We start from the raw sequence: 14,737 nt of genomic DNA on the forward strand, positions 1-14,737 counted from the left end.
TGAATTTCTACTGTAATTTTGCCCCAGACCAGTCCGTATCTAAGTATCTTGGTACTCTGTAAGTACTTGCAGATTTTGTAAATTCTGTGTAGGTCTTATCAGAATAATTTTCAGACTTTAAGAGCGTTTTTTCTGGTCTACCTGGTGTTTGGCTAGCCCCATTTTTAATTATGATGTGGTCACGGCATTTCTTTAAAAAAAAAAAAAAAGATATAATGAAATTTATTGGATGCTGTGATTGTATTATACTCTGTATTGTTTAATTTTAGAGCTACTTAGGGAATTTTTCATCAAAGTGAATTATTCTTACTCACTAGTACAGCCAACCTAGACCGAATTATAGAGTAGCTTAAAATCCTGGAGTTGCAGAAAAAATAGAGGCAAAATAAGCTGTGATGAAGCTTCAGCATTAATTTTGTGTTTGGACTAGTTTAAATTTCATTAATTTCCTTCCACACATGGAAAGAAGCTAGAGGCTGCTAAATGTGAGGCAATTTAAGTGACTTATTTTTCTTACACATTTGTATAACTCATGACTTTTACCAGTTGCTGAGATTGTGTGAGGCTCAGATATAGCGTCAGGGTCTGGGAGATATATCTCTGACCATTTCTGGTGAGGAACAAGTGAAGAATGGTATGGGGAGGCCCAAGTAACATGAAAAGAAAAGACATTTCAACTACTTTTCTGCTAGCAGGATTCTAGTCCACAGAGTCCCTCCCTCCTTTTTGCCACTGGTCTGAGAAATATACTAGTACTTGGTGCTTTCTGACCGTGTGTTCCTGTCAGAGCTATTGATAGAATCATTTAGGTTGGAAAAGACCTCTAAGATCAAGTCTAGCCTTTAACCTAGCACTGCCAAGTCCATCATTAGACCATGTCACTAAGCTTTACATATACGCGTTTTCTGAAGACCTCCAGGGATGGTGATTCAACCAATTCCCTGGGCAGCCTGTTCCAATACATCACGATCCTTTCACTGAACATTTTTTTTTCCTAATATCCAACCTAAACCTCCCCCTGGTGCAACTTAAGGCCATTTCCTCTTGTCTTATCACTTGGTGCTTGGGAGAAGAGACCAATCCCCATCTTTTGACTGTCATCTTTTGACAGACTTTCAAGTATTCTCCAGTGTTAATGTTCTATTGTTGGTAACAAACATCTGGGAACTCCTTCATTCATTTGGTCAAGGCTAAGGGCTTTAAATTTTTGTCTGTGTCTTTGAGAAACAGTTATTGTGACTGGCATATTTTTCATACTAAATATTCATAACATGAAATGTAGATAGCAAAGATATAACAGAAGCTACTTAATTCACCTTGCAATACACTGAGTCATTGCATTCTTTCCCATAAGGGGAAATCAGTATGTTGAGAACTGAATTTCGGTTAGAGCTGCCAAACTATGGCAAGAAACAAGGCTGTGGTTTCTCCTGGTTACTGGTCCATAAGGAGCACTGAGTTCTGCAGACCCATAACATGTGCTTCCTACAGCAAAGTGTGCCAAATAGGAATAGTAAAGAGTAAGAACCACTGGACCTTCAACAGTTCAGATAAATCAAAGAAGCTTAGGATAATTCAGAGGAAACCTTATCCAAACTCTGCTAGCTTTGAAGATTGTCTATCATACATCCAGAAGGATTTAAAACGAAATATAAGCTTTATTTTCTGGATCTTTTTTTTTTTTTCCTGAGTCATTTGTGAAAGACCAAGTTCAGTTAAATGACTGATTTTGGGAGTTTGATGTTAAACCTATTACATTTTTTTTTGGCCATAATTTCATTTGTATGCCAGGGACAGATGTAAGAAAACCCTGTAAAGAATGGAAGCTTTCATCTGATGCGAACCTGTTTCTCCTGTTAAAACTTGAATAGGAGAAAATTAATTTTCTATTTTCCCTCAGATTTGATAAAGTCAGATTGATGATGAATAGCTTTTATAGTTTACACTTGAATTAATTGAACCTTTGAAATGGAAATTTGGAAGCAAACCTGTGTATTATTTAGGAAACAAATTCCATTTTAGAAGTAAGAATATTTCTTTAAGAAGATTGGAATACCTTAGGGTTTACCTGAATGTAAGAAATGTATCAAAAAATATTCCAGTGAAAATAAACATTCCAACTGTACTGCAAATAAGCTATTACCATTTGTCTTGGATGGCTGTGGTATACAAGAGTGTTCACTGCATTGTTCAATTCATGCAACTCTATTTAGATTACTTACTCTGATAGGTGATTGGGTTTTTGAGCTTTCTTTATGCAAGGAATATAAAATTATTGTATTTGTCTAAAGAATGCTTAAGGTTACACAATCAAACTTTCATGATAAGAAACATCAAAGGAACAATACCTGCACAATCTTAAATGTATAGATCTTTAGATATAAGAGTGTATATGGGAAAGATCCAGTATATATGTATATGATTGCCTTAAAATAGGCTTCTCCCAGCACCTCCTTTCAGGATTCTGAGTGTTCAGGATTCTGGAGTGGGTGACTGTAATATTAATAGTGCTTTAATACGGTTACTTGGTTGTAATTCCTTCTCAAATAGTTAGGTCTATAAACAGGAAAATGAGTAAGCTTGTGCCTTGGACATTTCAGCCTCTGCTATCTTAGAGATATAAAGTCAAAATGGGGTTTACTTTTTTTAGATTTTGGCCATTTGTGTTACCTCACTATCTACATTTTTTTATTTTACTGAAGATTATACTTGTGCTCCATCCTTTTCTTCACTGGGAATACATCTGTGTGGCAGTCTGTCAAATTTTGTGGTAATTCTAACCAATTTGGTCATCTGTTTCAGAAGTTAAATTTGCTGTTTATTATTTGCCTAACAGGTATACACCTGAAATGGGTGCATGCGTGCAGCATTTCCTTAGAAATCCAAGCTAAATACACATACTGAAAGAAGTGAAATGGCAACTATAAGATCATTTTTGGGGTTGCTATATCTGAAATGTACAATCATATAATGGTTGGGGTTGGAAGGGACCTTAAAGATCACCTGATTCCAATCCCCCTGCCATGGTCAGGGACACCTTCCACTAGACCAGGTTGCTCAAATCCCCATACAACCTGGCCTTAGACCTCTGTCCCTTGATTTAAAAGAAACACATTGACCTTGGATGTTTCTGTACTGTGGTGCAAGTATACATTACAGCTTGCTTTGCAGTTTTGTGTGCATTCACTTCTTGCCGTCTCCCCTTGTAATTCCCAATTATGGGACCAAGGACTCTCTATGATATAACCTCTGATGCTGGTTCCCCTGAATGTCCAGTCTGAAGGACCTGTTGGAGCACTTTACCATTCCCTCCTTGCCAACGTCCCTAACTTTCCTTCCCAAAGCTAGCTATTCCCATGGGTGTTGGTTTCTCTTCTTACTGTGCAGTGGGAAAGCAGACACAGTCTGGATACACCAATAACACTTGGACCAGTAATTTAGATTTTTCAGCCTCCAATGAGATTTAGAGATACTTGCTGGCAACTGAGACTTGGAACCGGTGAATTCATTATGAACTTTTTAAAAAAAGGATGTCCTTTTGGACACAGATTCACATGTTCTTCTTTTCCTCCAGTCCATCACTTATTTTCTTCCACCTTACATGTAGCTTCTCATTCTGATCTTTGCTGAACATGTTCCACCATGCCTGACCTTTGTATCATTTTCAGCAATTCTCCTTTGCGCTATGTCCCCTGTTCAAGTATGCTGATTTCTCATTTTGTCTGTTCTCGTTTATGTTCTATAACCTGCATCTAAACTGAAGGACATGGCATTTTCATCTCAAAATACATATCCTGATTACATTGTGACTTCTTTATAGGGGTGAGACCCAGTTGTTCACCAGTACCATTCATTTTCTTCTGTCGATGTTCTGATCACAGCAGAAAGAATGGCATGGCATGTGGCCTTGCTGGTGGAAGGGCCAGTACCTCATATGTTCCAACAGAGTGCTAACAGCTAAGTTAATTCATTTATTCTTTTGCTATCCTTAGTCCTTGCTCTTCGCTTCCACTGACAGTTGGAATCTTGTCCCTGCTACTTTTCAGTTGGGGTTAGATTTTTTCTCATGTACTTGTGTGCCACTGCTGAAATCATGAGTTTTCCCAGGTGAAAATAAGGTACACCACCTTTATTTATCCTTCAGCACATTTTTACATGATTGTGTTTTAATTTAGAAATTACAGGAAGAAACAAATGATTGAGGAGGACAAAATATTGGCTAATGCAACTCTTCACAAAGAAAAAAAATATCAAGCAAAGGGAAATCATTAGTGTTTCTCGAGGGCTAGCACTGGGAGTAACGTTCATAAATGTTTTCATTAATGACTTTTACACTATTAGTAGGGAAACATAATCCACTGGCAAAATAAAGTTGGAGGACACACACACACAAAAAGAAGACTGATACATTATTGAAAAAATCTTTTGCTCTTAGATTCTAGTTGTGTCATTAGTTTTTGGTTTTATTGTCATTGCACCTCAGTTGTCATTCTGGTCTTTCCACTCAGTTCCTAATTTTAGAAACAAGTGACTGAGGGAAGGTCTTAGCATACTGGTGCACCTACAAACTGCCCTTGTGAAGCATCTGCAAAAAGGGCAAAATATGACCCCTTTGCTATATTAGAAGAATGGCTTTACTTTAAAAAAAATAATAATAATTTTAAGAGAGAACCACTTGCGCTATTGAGATTGAGATGAAACAAACAGAAACATGAGGTTCAAGATAAAGGAGAACCAACAAACTGAAAATAGATCAGCTACAAGTGGAGGAAAAAAAAAAAAAGAAAAACAGGAGGATGGTGAGCCTGCAAATGATGTTGGACTGAAAGTGCTTGACTTGTTTACTCTAACAAACTAAACGCTAAGAAGAGATGGGAGTGAAATTTGCAAATATCAAACATAAATATTGTGAAGGAAAGGTCTGATTTGAGGGCCATGCTGACTCCAAAATAAGTGGGTATTAGTTTAACATGAATAAATTTAATTCAGAAACTGGAAGATTACAAGTTGTTTGAGGAAATAAATTCTGGAATAGCCCCCTAAATACATGCATTAGGAGGGAAGCCATGGTAGCTTTTTTGCTTTGTTTTGTTTATTCTTTTTCTTAAGGTGGAGATCTTTAGAAATCTTTAGATTAGAAAGAGATTAATATGACACACAGCATTTCCTAGCAGGGGACTCCAACTCCATTTAGGAGACTGGGAGGTCTGTACAACTCGGTGATCTTGTTTATGATGTCTGTCTTGCTCTTAGTTCCAGTACTCTGAGGAGACCAACGAAAACATATTTAGGAGTTTTAGGCAGAATTGTGTTTTAAAGTGTTTAAGTGTTTTAAATACCTGTGTCCTGGTTTCAGTTAGGACAGAGTTAATTTTCCTCCTAGTAGCTGGCAGGGTGCTATGTTTTGGATTAGGATGAGAAGAGCGCTGATAACATGCTGATGTTTTAATTGTTGTAGAGCAGTGCTTACACCAAGCCAAGGACTTTTCAGCCTCTCTCTGTCCTGCTAGCGAGCAGGCTAGGGATGCAGCAGAAGCTGGGAGGGGACAGACCCAGGACAGCTGACCCAAACTGGCCAAAGGGGTATTCCATACCATCTGACGTCATGCTGAACAATATATAGGGGTGGCTAGCCGGGGTGGAGGTGTGGCCGGCTGCTCGGGGATAGGCTGGGCATCGGTCAACGGGTGGTGAGCAATTGCATTGTGCATCACTTATTTCGTACACATTATTACTATTAATACTATTATTATTATTATTGTTGTTATTCTTTTCCCTGTCTTAATAAACTGTCTTTATCTCAACTCACAGACTTCACTTTCCCGTTTCTCTCCCCCATCCCGGAGAGGGAGGGGGGAGGGTGAGCGAACGGCTGTGTGGTGTTTGACTGCCAGCCGGGCTAAACCACAACAGCCCATTTGGCGCCCAACGTGGGGCTCGAAGGGTTGAGATATCGACAGATTTGACCAGAGTGTGTTAAACTAAAATTGGTATAAGTATTCGACCTGCTTAATAGTTGCTAGTCACAATGTTGATTGCCTTAATCTCAAGTCTGCTGTGCCTGTTTCCCAAATTGAGTTTTATAGCAAGTTACTTTCTGTATGTGCTCCCTGTCGTGCTGTTTACCCTTTCCGGGCCCTGGTTTAAGATTGTTATGGTACTGTGTGGTGTAACGATGGCTTATGAAATGATGAAGTATCTGGTCATGACTCTAATCTGGTATTTGTACTCAGCACTGTCGTCGACTCTATACTTCGGAAACCATATCTCAGAAACTATTAGCAACTACACCTATTGCCTTTTTTCATCAGGGAGTCAGTCTCTGGAGGGGACAGGGGAAGATATTTTTTCCTACCTGTTCACTCTCCCTTCCTCCTTCACCACCCTCTTATCCCCCGAGCTAGTTACGGTAGCTCTCCAAGATGTTGAATATCCTTGGGATACTCAGACCAGCATGTTCTTGTTGTTATGTCTCCTGAATGCGCTTCAGGTTTTGTTTAAGGTTAAACAACTACTTAGGAATCTCATCCGGAGATCTGTCTTGAGGCGGGATATTTGCGAGTGGCAGGGAGTGTGGGAGGATATGGGCAGGTTTCTAGGGCAGTGGGCACCTCCAGTGTTTTGGACATTCACCCCTGAACAACTGCAAAATCCTAAAAAACTGGTAGAATGCTTGAAAAAAAGGTGTCATGACTCTGGCAGTTCCAAAGTGACACAAATCACTGTGGCGTGCTGGGGTCTGGCTTGTGCCTATCGAGCTGCAATTGATGCTACTATCAACCTAGTGACAGACCCTGCGGCCGTTCCAGTCCCGGCTCCTGCAGCCACTCCAGCTCCAGCTCCCGCAGCTGTCCCGGCTCCAGCTCCCGCAGCCGTTCCAGCTCCCGCAGCCGTTCCAGCTCCCGCAGCCGTCCCGGCTCCAGCTCCCGCAGCCGTTCCAGCTCCCGCAGCCGTCCCGGCTCCAGCTCCCGCAGCCATTCCGGCTCCAGCTCCCGCAGCCGTCCCGGCTCCAGCTCCCGCAGCCATTCCCACTCCTGTGGCTGGGTCAGAGAAACGAACTGTAGCAGTGCAAGTTGCCCCTGCAGAGGGTACTCCAACCCCTGTGGCAGACCCTGTGGCTGGGTCAGAGAAACGAACTGTAGCAGTGCAAGTTGCCCCTGCAGAGGGTACTCTAACCCCTGTGGCAGACCCTGTGGCTGGGTCGGAGAAACGAACTGTAGCAGTGCAAGTTGACCCTGCAGAGGGTATTCCAATCCCTGTGGCAGACCCTGTGGCTGGGTCGGAGAGGCGAGCTGTAGCAGTGCAAGTTGCCCCTGTAGAAAAGGTGAAAAAGTGGTATAGAGACGCAGGTCGTTTAGAACGCAAAAAGTCTTCTGCTAAGTCTGGGTCTGGAGAAGACGAGGCTGGGCCATCAAGTGTGCAGGAGGATGAAGATGAGGATGAGGATGTCAGTAAGTCAACAGTAACTACCCGAACCCTATACCAGCGTGAGCTACGAGATGTGCGAAAAGATTTTGGTCGCTGTATAGGTGAACAGCTTGTCACCTGGCTGCTCCGGTGCTGGGACACTGGAGCCAATGGTGTGAAATTAGAGGGCAGGGAAGCCAAGCGGTTGGGATCCCTTGCTAGAGATGCAAGCATTGACAAAGCAATTGGAGATGGAGCACGATCTCACAGCCTCTGGAGGCGTCTCCTGTTAGCTGTGAAGGGAAAGTATCCCTACAAGGAAGAACTTGTATGTGTACCAGTCAAGTGGACCACCATGGAGAAGGGAATTCAGTACCTGAGGGAATTAGCCGTACGGGAAGTAATTTATAAGGACTTAGACGACGCACAAACATCCACAGATCCAGATGAAGTCCAGTGTACTCGACCCATATGGCGGAAGTTTGTACGGAATGCACCATCAACATGGGCCAGCACATTGGCAATAATAACCTGGAAAAACGGTGAAGATCCCACAGTGGGTGACATGGCTAAACAACTCCGGGAGTACGAAGGAAATCTCTCCTCTTCCCTACAGGCCTGCGTCTCGGCTGTGGAGAAACTCTCTGAAGAGTTCCACCAACTTAAAGAGGATTTATCTTCCCCCCCACCTGAACAAACCAGTGGCCACCAACTAAAAGAGAATACTTTGGAGAAACTCTTTGAAGAGGTCCAGCAACTTAAAGAGAGTGTATTTTCTTCCCCACCTGTACAAACCAGCGTCTCAGCTATTAGGGGTAAACGTGCATCCATGCAAAGAAGACAATATGGTGGGTACACACCCCGCACCACCCTGTGGTTTTACCTACGTGACCATGGAGAGGACATGAGAAAATGGGATGGAAAATCTACTGAGACCCTAGAGGCACGGGTACGTGAGTTGCAAAAGAAAACAATCGTGAGAAAGGGGTTCTCTGAAACGTTTGCTGCTCCAACTTCTAGCAGGCAGTCTTTTAAACACAGAAATGAAGATTCTGACCAGGACTAGAGGGGCCCTGCCTCCAGCCAGGGGGAGGAAAGGGACAACCGAGTTTATTGGACTGTGTGGATTCGATGGCCTGGCACGTCTGACGCAGAGAAGTATAAGGCTCTAGTAGACACCGGTGCACAATGTACTCTAATGCCATCCAGCTGTAAAGGGCCAGAGCCCATCTGTATTTATGGCGTGACAGGGGGATCCCAGCAGTTAACTGTATTGGAAGCTGAAGTGAGTCTAACCGGAAATGAGTGGCAAAAGCACCGTATTGTGACTGGCCCGGATGCTCCGTGCATCCTTGGCATAGACTATCTTAGAAGAGGATATTTCAAGGACCCAAAAGGGTTCCGCTGGGCTTTTGGCATAGCTGCCTTAGAGACAGAGGACATTAAACAGTTGTCTACCTTGCCCGGTCTCTCAGAGGACCCTTCTGTTGTGGGGTTGCTGAGGGTTGAAGAACAGCAAGTGCCAATCGCTACCACAACTGTGCACCGGCGGCAATATCGCACCAACCGAGACTCCCTGATTCCCATCCACGAGCTAATTCGTCAACTGGAGAGCCAAGGAGTGATCAGCAAGACCCATTCACCTTTTAATAGTCCCATATGGCCAGTGCGAAAGTCTAATGGTGAGTGGAGACTAACAGTGGACTATCGTGGCCTGAACGAAGTCACGCCACCACTGAGTGCTGCAGTGCCGGACATGCTAGAACTCCAGTACGAACTGGAATCAAAGGCAGCCAAGTGGTATGCCACAATTGATATTGCTAATGCATTTTTCTCCATCCCTCTAGCAGCAGAGTGCAGGCCACAGTTTGCTTTCACTTGGAGGGGAGTCCAATATACTTGGAATCGGCTGCCCCAGGGGTGGAAACATAGCCCTACCATTGCCATGGTCTGATCCAGTCTGCGCTGGAGCAGGGGGAGGCTCCTGAACACCTGCAGTACATCGATGACATCATTGTGTGGGGTGACACTGCAGAGGAAGTTTTCGAGAAAGGGAAGAAAATAGTCCAAATCCTTCTGAAGGCCGGTTTTGCCATAAAACAAAATAAAGTTAAAGGACCTGCACGAGAGATCCAGTTTTTAGGAATAAAATGGCAAGATGGACGTCGTCAAATCCCAATGGATGTGATCAACAAAATAACAGCTATGTCTCCACCAACTAGCACGAAGGAAACACAAACTTTCCTAGGTGTCGTGGGGTTTTGGAGAATGCATATTCCAAATTACAGTCTGATTGTAAACCCGCTCTACCAAGTAACTCGTAAGAAGAATGCTTTTGAATGGGGCCCTGAGCAACGACAAGCCTTTGAACAAATTAAACAGGAAATAGTTCATGCAGTAGCCCTTGGGCCAGTCCGAACAGGACCAGATGTAAAGAATGTGCTCTACACCGCAGCCGGGGAGAATGGCCCCACCTGGAGCCTCTGGCAGAAAGAACCTGGGGAAACTCGAGGTCGACCCCTGGGGTTTTGGAGTCGGGGATACAGAGGATCTGAGGCCCGCTATACTCCAACCGAAAAGGAGATATTGGCAGCATATGAAGGAGTTCGATCTGCTTCGGAAGTGGTCGGTACTGAAGCGCAGCTCCTCCTGGCACCCCGACTGCCGGTACTGGGTTGGATGTTCAAAGGAAGGGTCCCCTCTACACATCATGCAACTGATGCTACATGGAGCAAGTGGGTTGCACTGATTACTCAGCGGGCTCGAATAGGAAACCCCAATCGCCCAGGAATCCTGGAAGTGATTATGGACTGGCCAGAAGGCAAGTACTTTGGGATATCGTCAGAGGAGGAGGTGGTCCGTGCTGAAGAAGCCCCACTGTACAACAAGCTACCAGAAAATGAGAAGAAATATGCCCTGTTCACTGATGGGTCCTGTCGTATTGTGGGAAAGCATCGGAGATGGAAACCTGCTGTATGGAGTCCTACACGACGAGTTGCAGAAGCTGCTGAGGGAGAAGGTGAATCGAGTCAGTTTGCAGAAGTGAAAGCCGTTCAGCTGGCCTTAGATATTGCTGAACGAGAAAAGTGGCCAGTTCTCTATCTCTTCACTGATTCATGGATGGTAGCAAATGCCCTGTGGGGGTGGCTACAACAATGGAAGCAGAACAACTGGGAACGCCGGGGCAAACCCATCTGGGCTGCTGCATTGTGGCAAGATATTGCTGCCCGGGTAGAGAACGTGGTTGTAAAGGTACGCCATGTAGATGCTCATGTGCCCAAGAATCGGGCTACTGAAGAACATCAAAACAACCAGCAGGTGGATCAGGCTGCTAAGATTGAAGTGGCTCAGGTGGACCTGGACTGGCAACATAAAGGTGAATTATTTATAGCCCGATGGGCCCATGACACCTCAGGCCATCAAGGTAGAGATGCAACATACAGATGGGCTCGTGACCGAGGGGTGGACCTGACCATGGACACTATAGCACAGGTTATTCATGATTGTGAAACATGTGCTGCAATTAAACAAGCCAAACGGTCAAAGCCTCTCTGGTATGGAGGACGATGGCTGAAATACAAATATGGAGAGGCCTGGCAGATTGATTACATCACACTCCCCCAAACCCGCAACGGCAAGCGCCACGTACTTACAATGGTGGAAGCAACCACCGGATGGCTGGAAACATATCCTGTGCCCCATGCCACCGCCCGGAACACTATCCTGGGCCTTGAAAAGCAAGTCCTATGGCGACATGGCACCCCAGAAAGAATTGAGTCAGACAATGGGACTCATTTCCGAAACAACCTTATAGACACTTGGGCCAAAGAACATGGTATTGAGTGGGTGTATCACATCCCTTATCATGCACCAGCCTCCGGGAAAGTTGAACGATACAATGGACTGTTAAAGACTACACTGAAAGCAATGGGTGCTGGGACATTCAAAAATTGGGAAACACATCTGGCAAAGGCCACCTGGTTAGTCAATACTAGAGGATCTGCCAACCGAGCTGGACCTGCCCAATCAAACCTGTTACGCACTGTAGAAGGGGATAAAGTTCCTGTAGTGCACGTAAGAAACATGCTGGGTAAGACAGTCTGGGCTACTCCCGCCTCAGGAAAAGGCAAGCCCATTCGTGGGATTGCTTTTGCTCGGGGACCTGGATGCACTTGGTGGGTAATGCAAGAGAATGGGGAGGTCCGGTGTGTACCTCAAGGGGACCTAATACTGGGTGAGAATAGCCCATGAGTTGAATTATAATATGTTAATTATCATATAACACTGTATGTCATCGCTACCATGGTTGCTATATATCATAGATGAAAATGGTGATTAATTAGAAGGTATTGGAAAGAGTGTAACCTGAGCATGACATAAATGGTATGGAATAAGGGGTGGATATCTGTCCTGGTTTCAGTTAGGACAGAGTTAATTTTCCTCCTAGTAGCTGGCAGGGTGCTATGTTTTGGATTAGGATGAGAAGAGCGCTGATAACATGCTGATGTTTTAATTGTTGTAGAGCAGTGCTTACACCAAGCCAAGGACTTTTCAGCCTCTCTCTGTCCTGCTAGCGAGCAGGCTAGGGATGCAGCAGAAGCTGGGAGGGGACAGACCCAGGACAGCTGACCCAAACTGGCCAAAGGGGTATTCCATACCATCTGATGTCATGCTGAACAATATATAGGGGTGGCTAGCCGGGGTGGAGGTGTGGCCGGCTGCTCGGGGATAGGCTGGGCATCGGTCAACGGGTGGTGAGCAATTGCATTGTGCATCACTTATTTCGTACACATTATTACTATTAATACTATTATTATTATTATTATTGTTGTTATTCTTTTCCCTGTCTTAATAAACTGTCTTTATCTCAACTCACAGACTTCACTTTCCCGTTTCTCTCCCCCATCCCGGAGAGGGAGGGGGGAGGGTGAGCGAACGGCTGTGTGGTGTTTGACTGCCAGCCGGGCTAAACCACAACAACCTGGAAACAACATCAGGCAATCTTATGGGTAGCAATAGCAATTCTATTTATGAAAGATATTCTATGCATATGGATTAATTTTCATTAATGTACCTGCAAAGAGGGTGTAGAATTTTCAGTGACTTGCACTGCTTTTGAAAATGTTTGCATTTTGGCTGACAGTCTTGCTCTGTACAGCAGCAATGGTTTGTAGAATCCAGTGATATCCTTTAAGTTACAACTTGCAAAAAAATCACATTCTTCTGACTGCAAAGCCTCATTGCTAGCTGTTGCATGTGTGTCCTCTAATTGCATATGTACTGGCTACTTATCCCTGGCAGGCAGTACTATGCTTTCAGAATAACAACTCTTGCTGCTATTCACCATAGGCTGGGCATAGCGGACTTTGTGTCACTATGCATTGTGTTATCTCTGTCTGAGAGTTCTTGAAGGTCTGTTCAGTTATTAGGATTTAAGAATGCTGTACAGCATGGAGAAAGTAATTCGGGGTGATGATGTAGCTGGATTGCATCAGGTATGCAGCTGTGCTATTTTGAACCTGAGTGAAAAATCCTTAGGTTGCATGGACTTTTTATCAAAGGAGACGACTGTGGTGCTGTTGGTTGAAAGGAGATATAACAGAGAATGTCAGACACAACTTTGAAGTCAGTCCCAAAGTTTGTTTGAAATCATAGGATGTGCCTGGGTACTGAAAGAGACGGAAAAAGTGGTGGATGTGTATTTTGGTGGCACTTCATTCCTGAGGGACTCAGGATACTATCTAAACAGGAACAAAGCTTCAAGACCTGCTTGTGAGACTTCTTGCAGTGACTATATTGACTCTTTCCTTCCATTATCATTCTTGGTCTTTTTATCTGTCGCTGGGCAGGCTTTCTTCCATCCAGCTCATACCACTGTGTTCCTCTCTACTTGTCCTGCATATGTCACTTACTGCTGCATGCTTCCCTATCATCATTTTTTGGTTCCCTTTGCCCTTCTTGATAGCACATAAGGGGCTGAAGCTAAGAAACATTGTAGAAAGTATAAGTAGATGAGAATTTTCCTCAAGGTTTCTGTGTCACAGGCAGAGTCTTCATGGATTTGTTGACCTTGATAGGTGTGGAGTACCAGCACAGACTCCATCTTACTGGCCTAAGGTGTTACCCAGAATCAAGGTAGCTTAGCAATCCATTGGTTAATATGTCCTGAGAATCTGTAATGTCTAAGGTTACTGCAGTGGGTTACTAACATGGGATAGTTTCCTAATGAAAACAGTTCTTCAGCTTGTAGAAGTAATATTTTGGTTGTTCTTGAGTTTCATAATATGCATTTTTCAGTGATATTGTAGACAACTTTTTTGCAGATAGATAAAAAGGAAGAAGGCATGGAGACTTAATGATGACTTGCAAAGAGGAAAACTCTATAAATTATATATATTGAATATATATTGAATATAATTTCAAAACATTAAAATGGAGAAAATGTAATACAAAGTGTGGAAAAAAGTATTGGAAAAGCTTGTAGTTCTCAATTTGGAAACAAACAAACAAACAAAGACAGTAGGCGCACCAGTAGTTAAGAATAAGCACTATCTTTTTCTCTCAGCTGTCAGTTGCTAGAAAGGAACTACTGTCCTTCAGTTTTACCATATCCTAGTAATCCTACAGCATTAACTTTTCCTTTTCCTCCAGGTCTTCAGGAGTAGCCACTGTATTTGTGAAAGTCATTCAAACAGTCTTTTATTTTAATTTATAATTTTATTTGATTTTAAAGTAAGCCATAGCTACTTTGCCCCACCCAAGACGAGAGAAAGCTGCTCAGTGCAAAGTCCATGTTCCAACGCACACATTCTAAACCCTTATTTAATTGTAACAGTTTAAGTGTTTAACCTTTTCAGTGAAAATTGATACCACTTGTGATTGTGCTGTGGAATCACACTGTGTAAACTATCATCCATTAACTGCAATTTCCATTTTATTTTTTTATTTTTTATTTTTTAACCTGGAGGAGGAATGGGAATACAGGTGCAAAAACACCCCTACCTGTAGTGTTGTCATCTTTTCCTAGAGTGCAGCAGTGTTAATTGGGGAGATTAAGAATTAAGGCCTTTATTTTCCAAGTGCTTTTTTCACCCTGGCCCAGTCAAGATGTTGCTGGGGCTCTTTTGGCTGTAAAAGAGCCTCTGCTGAAGAGTATACTTGGAAAGCTAAGGTATTGCATATTAGTAGAAGCTATTACATAGTAGTAGCAGATATTAGCGGTGCATATTAGTAGTAGCATATTAGCTTCCAGCATGCCACGGGGAGAAGGGAGCTGCTTCATCCTTCTCTCTCTCTCTCTGTATCCCGTTGTTACCTTTCATCTCCCCGG

Source organism: Cygnus olor, chromosome 2 (genome assembly GCF_009769625.2).
Source record: "Cygnus olor isolate bCygOlo1 chromosome 2, bCygOlo1.pri.v2, whole genome shotgun sequence".
NCBI classification, from domain to species: domain Eukaryota; kingdom Metazoa; phylum Chordata; class Aves; order Anseriformes; family Anatidae; genus Cygnus; species Cygnus olor.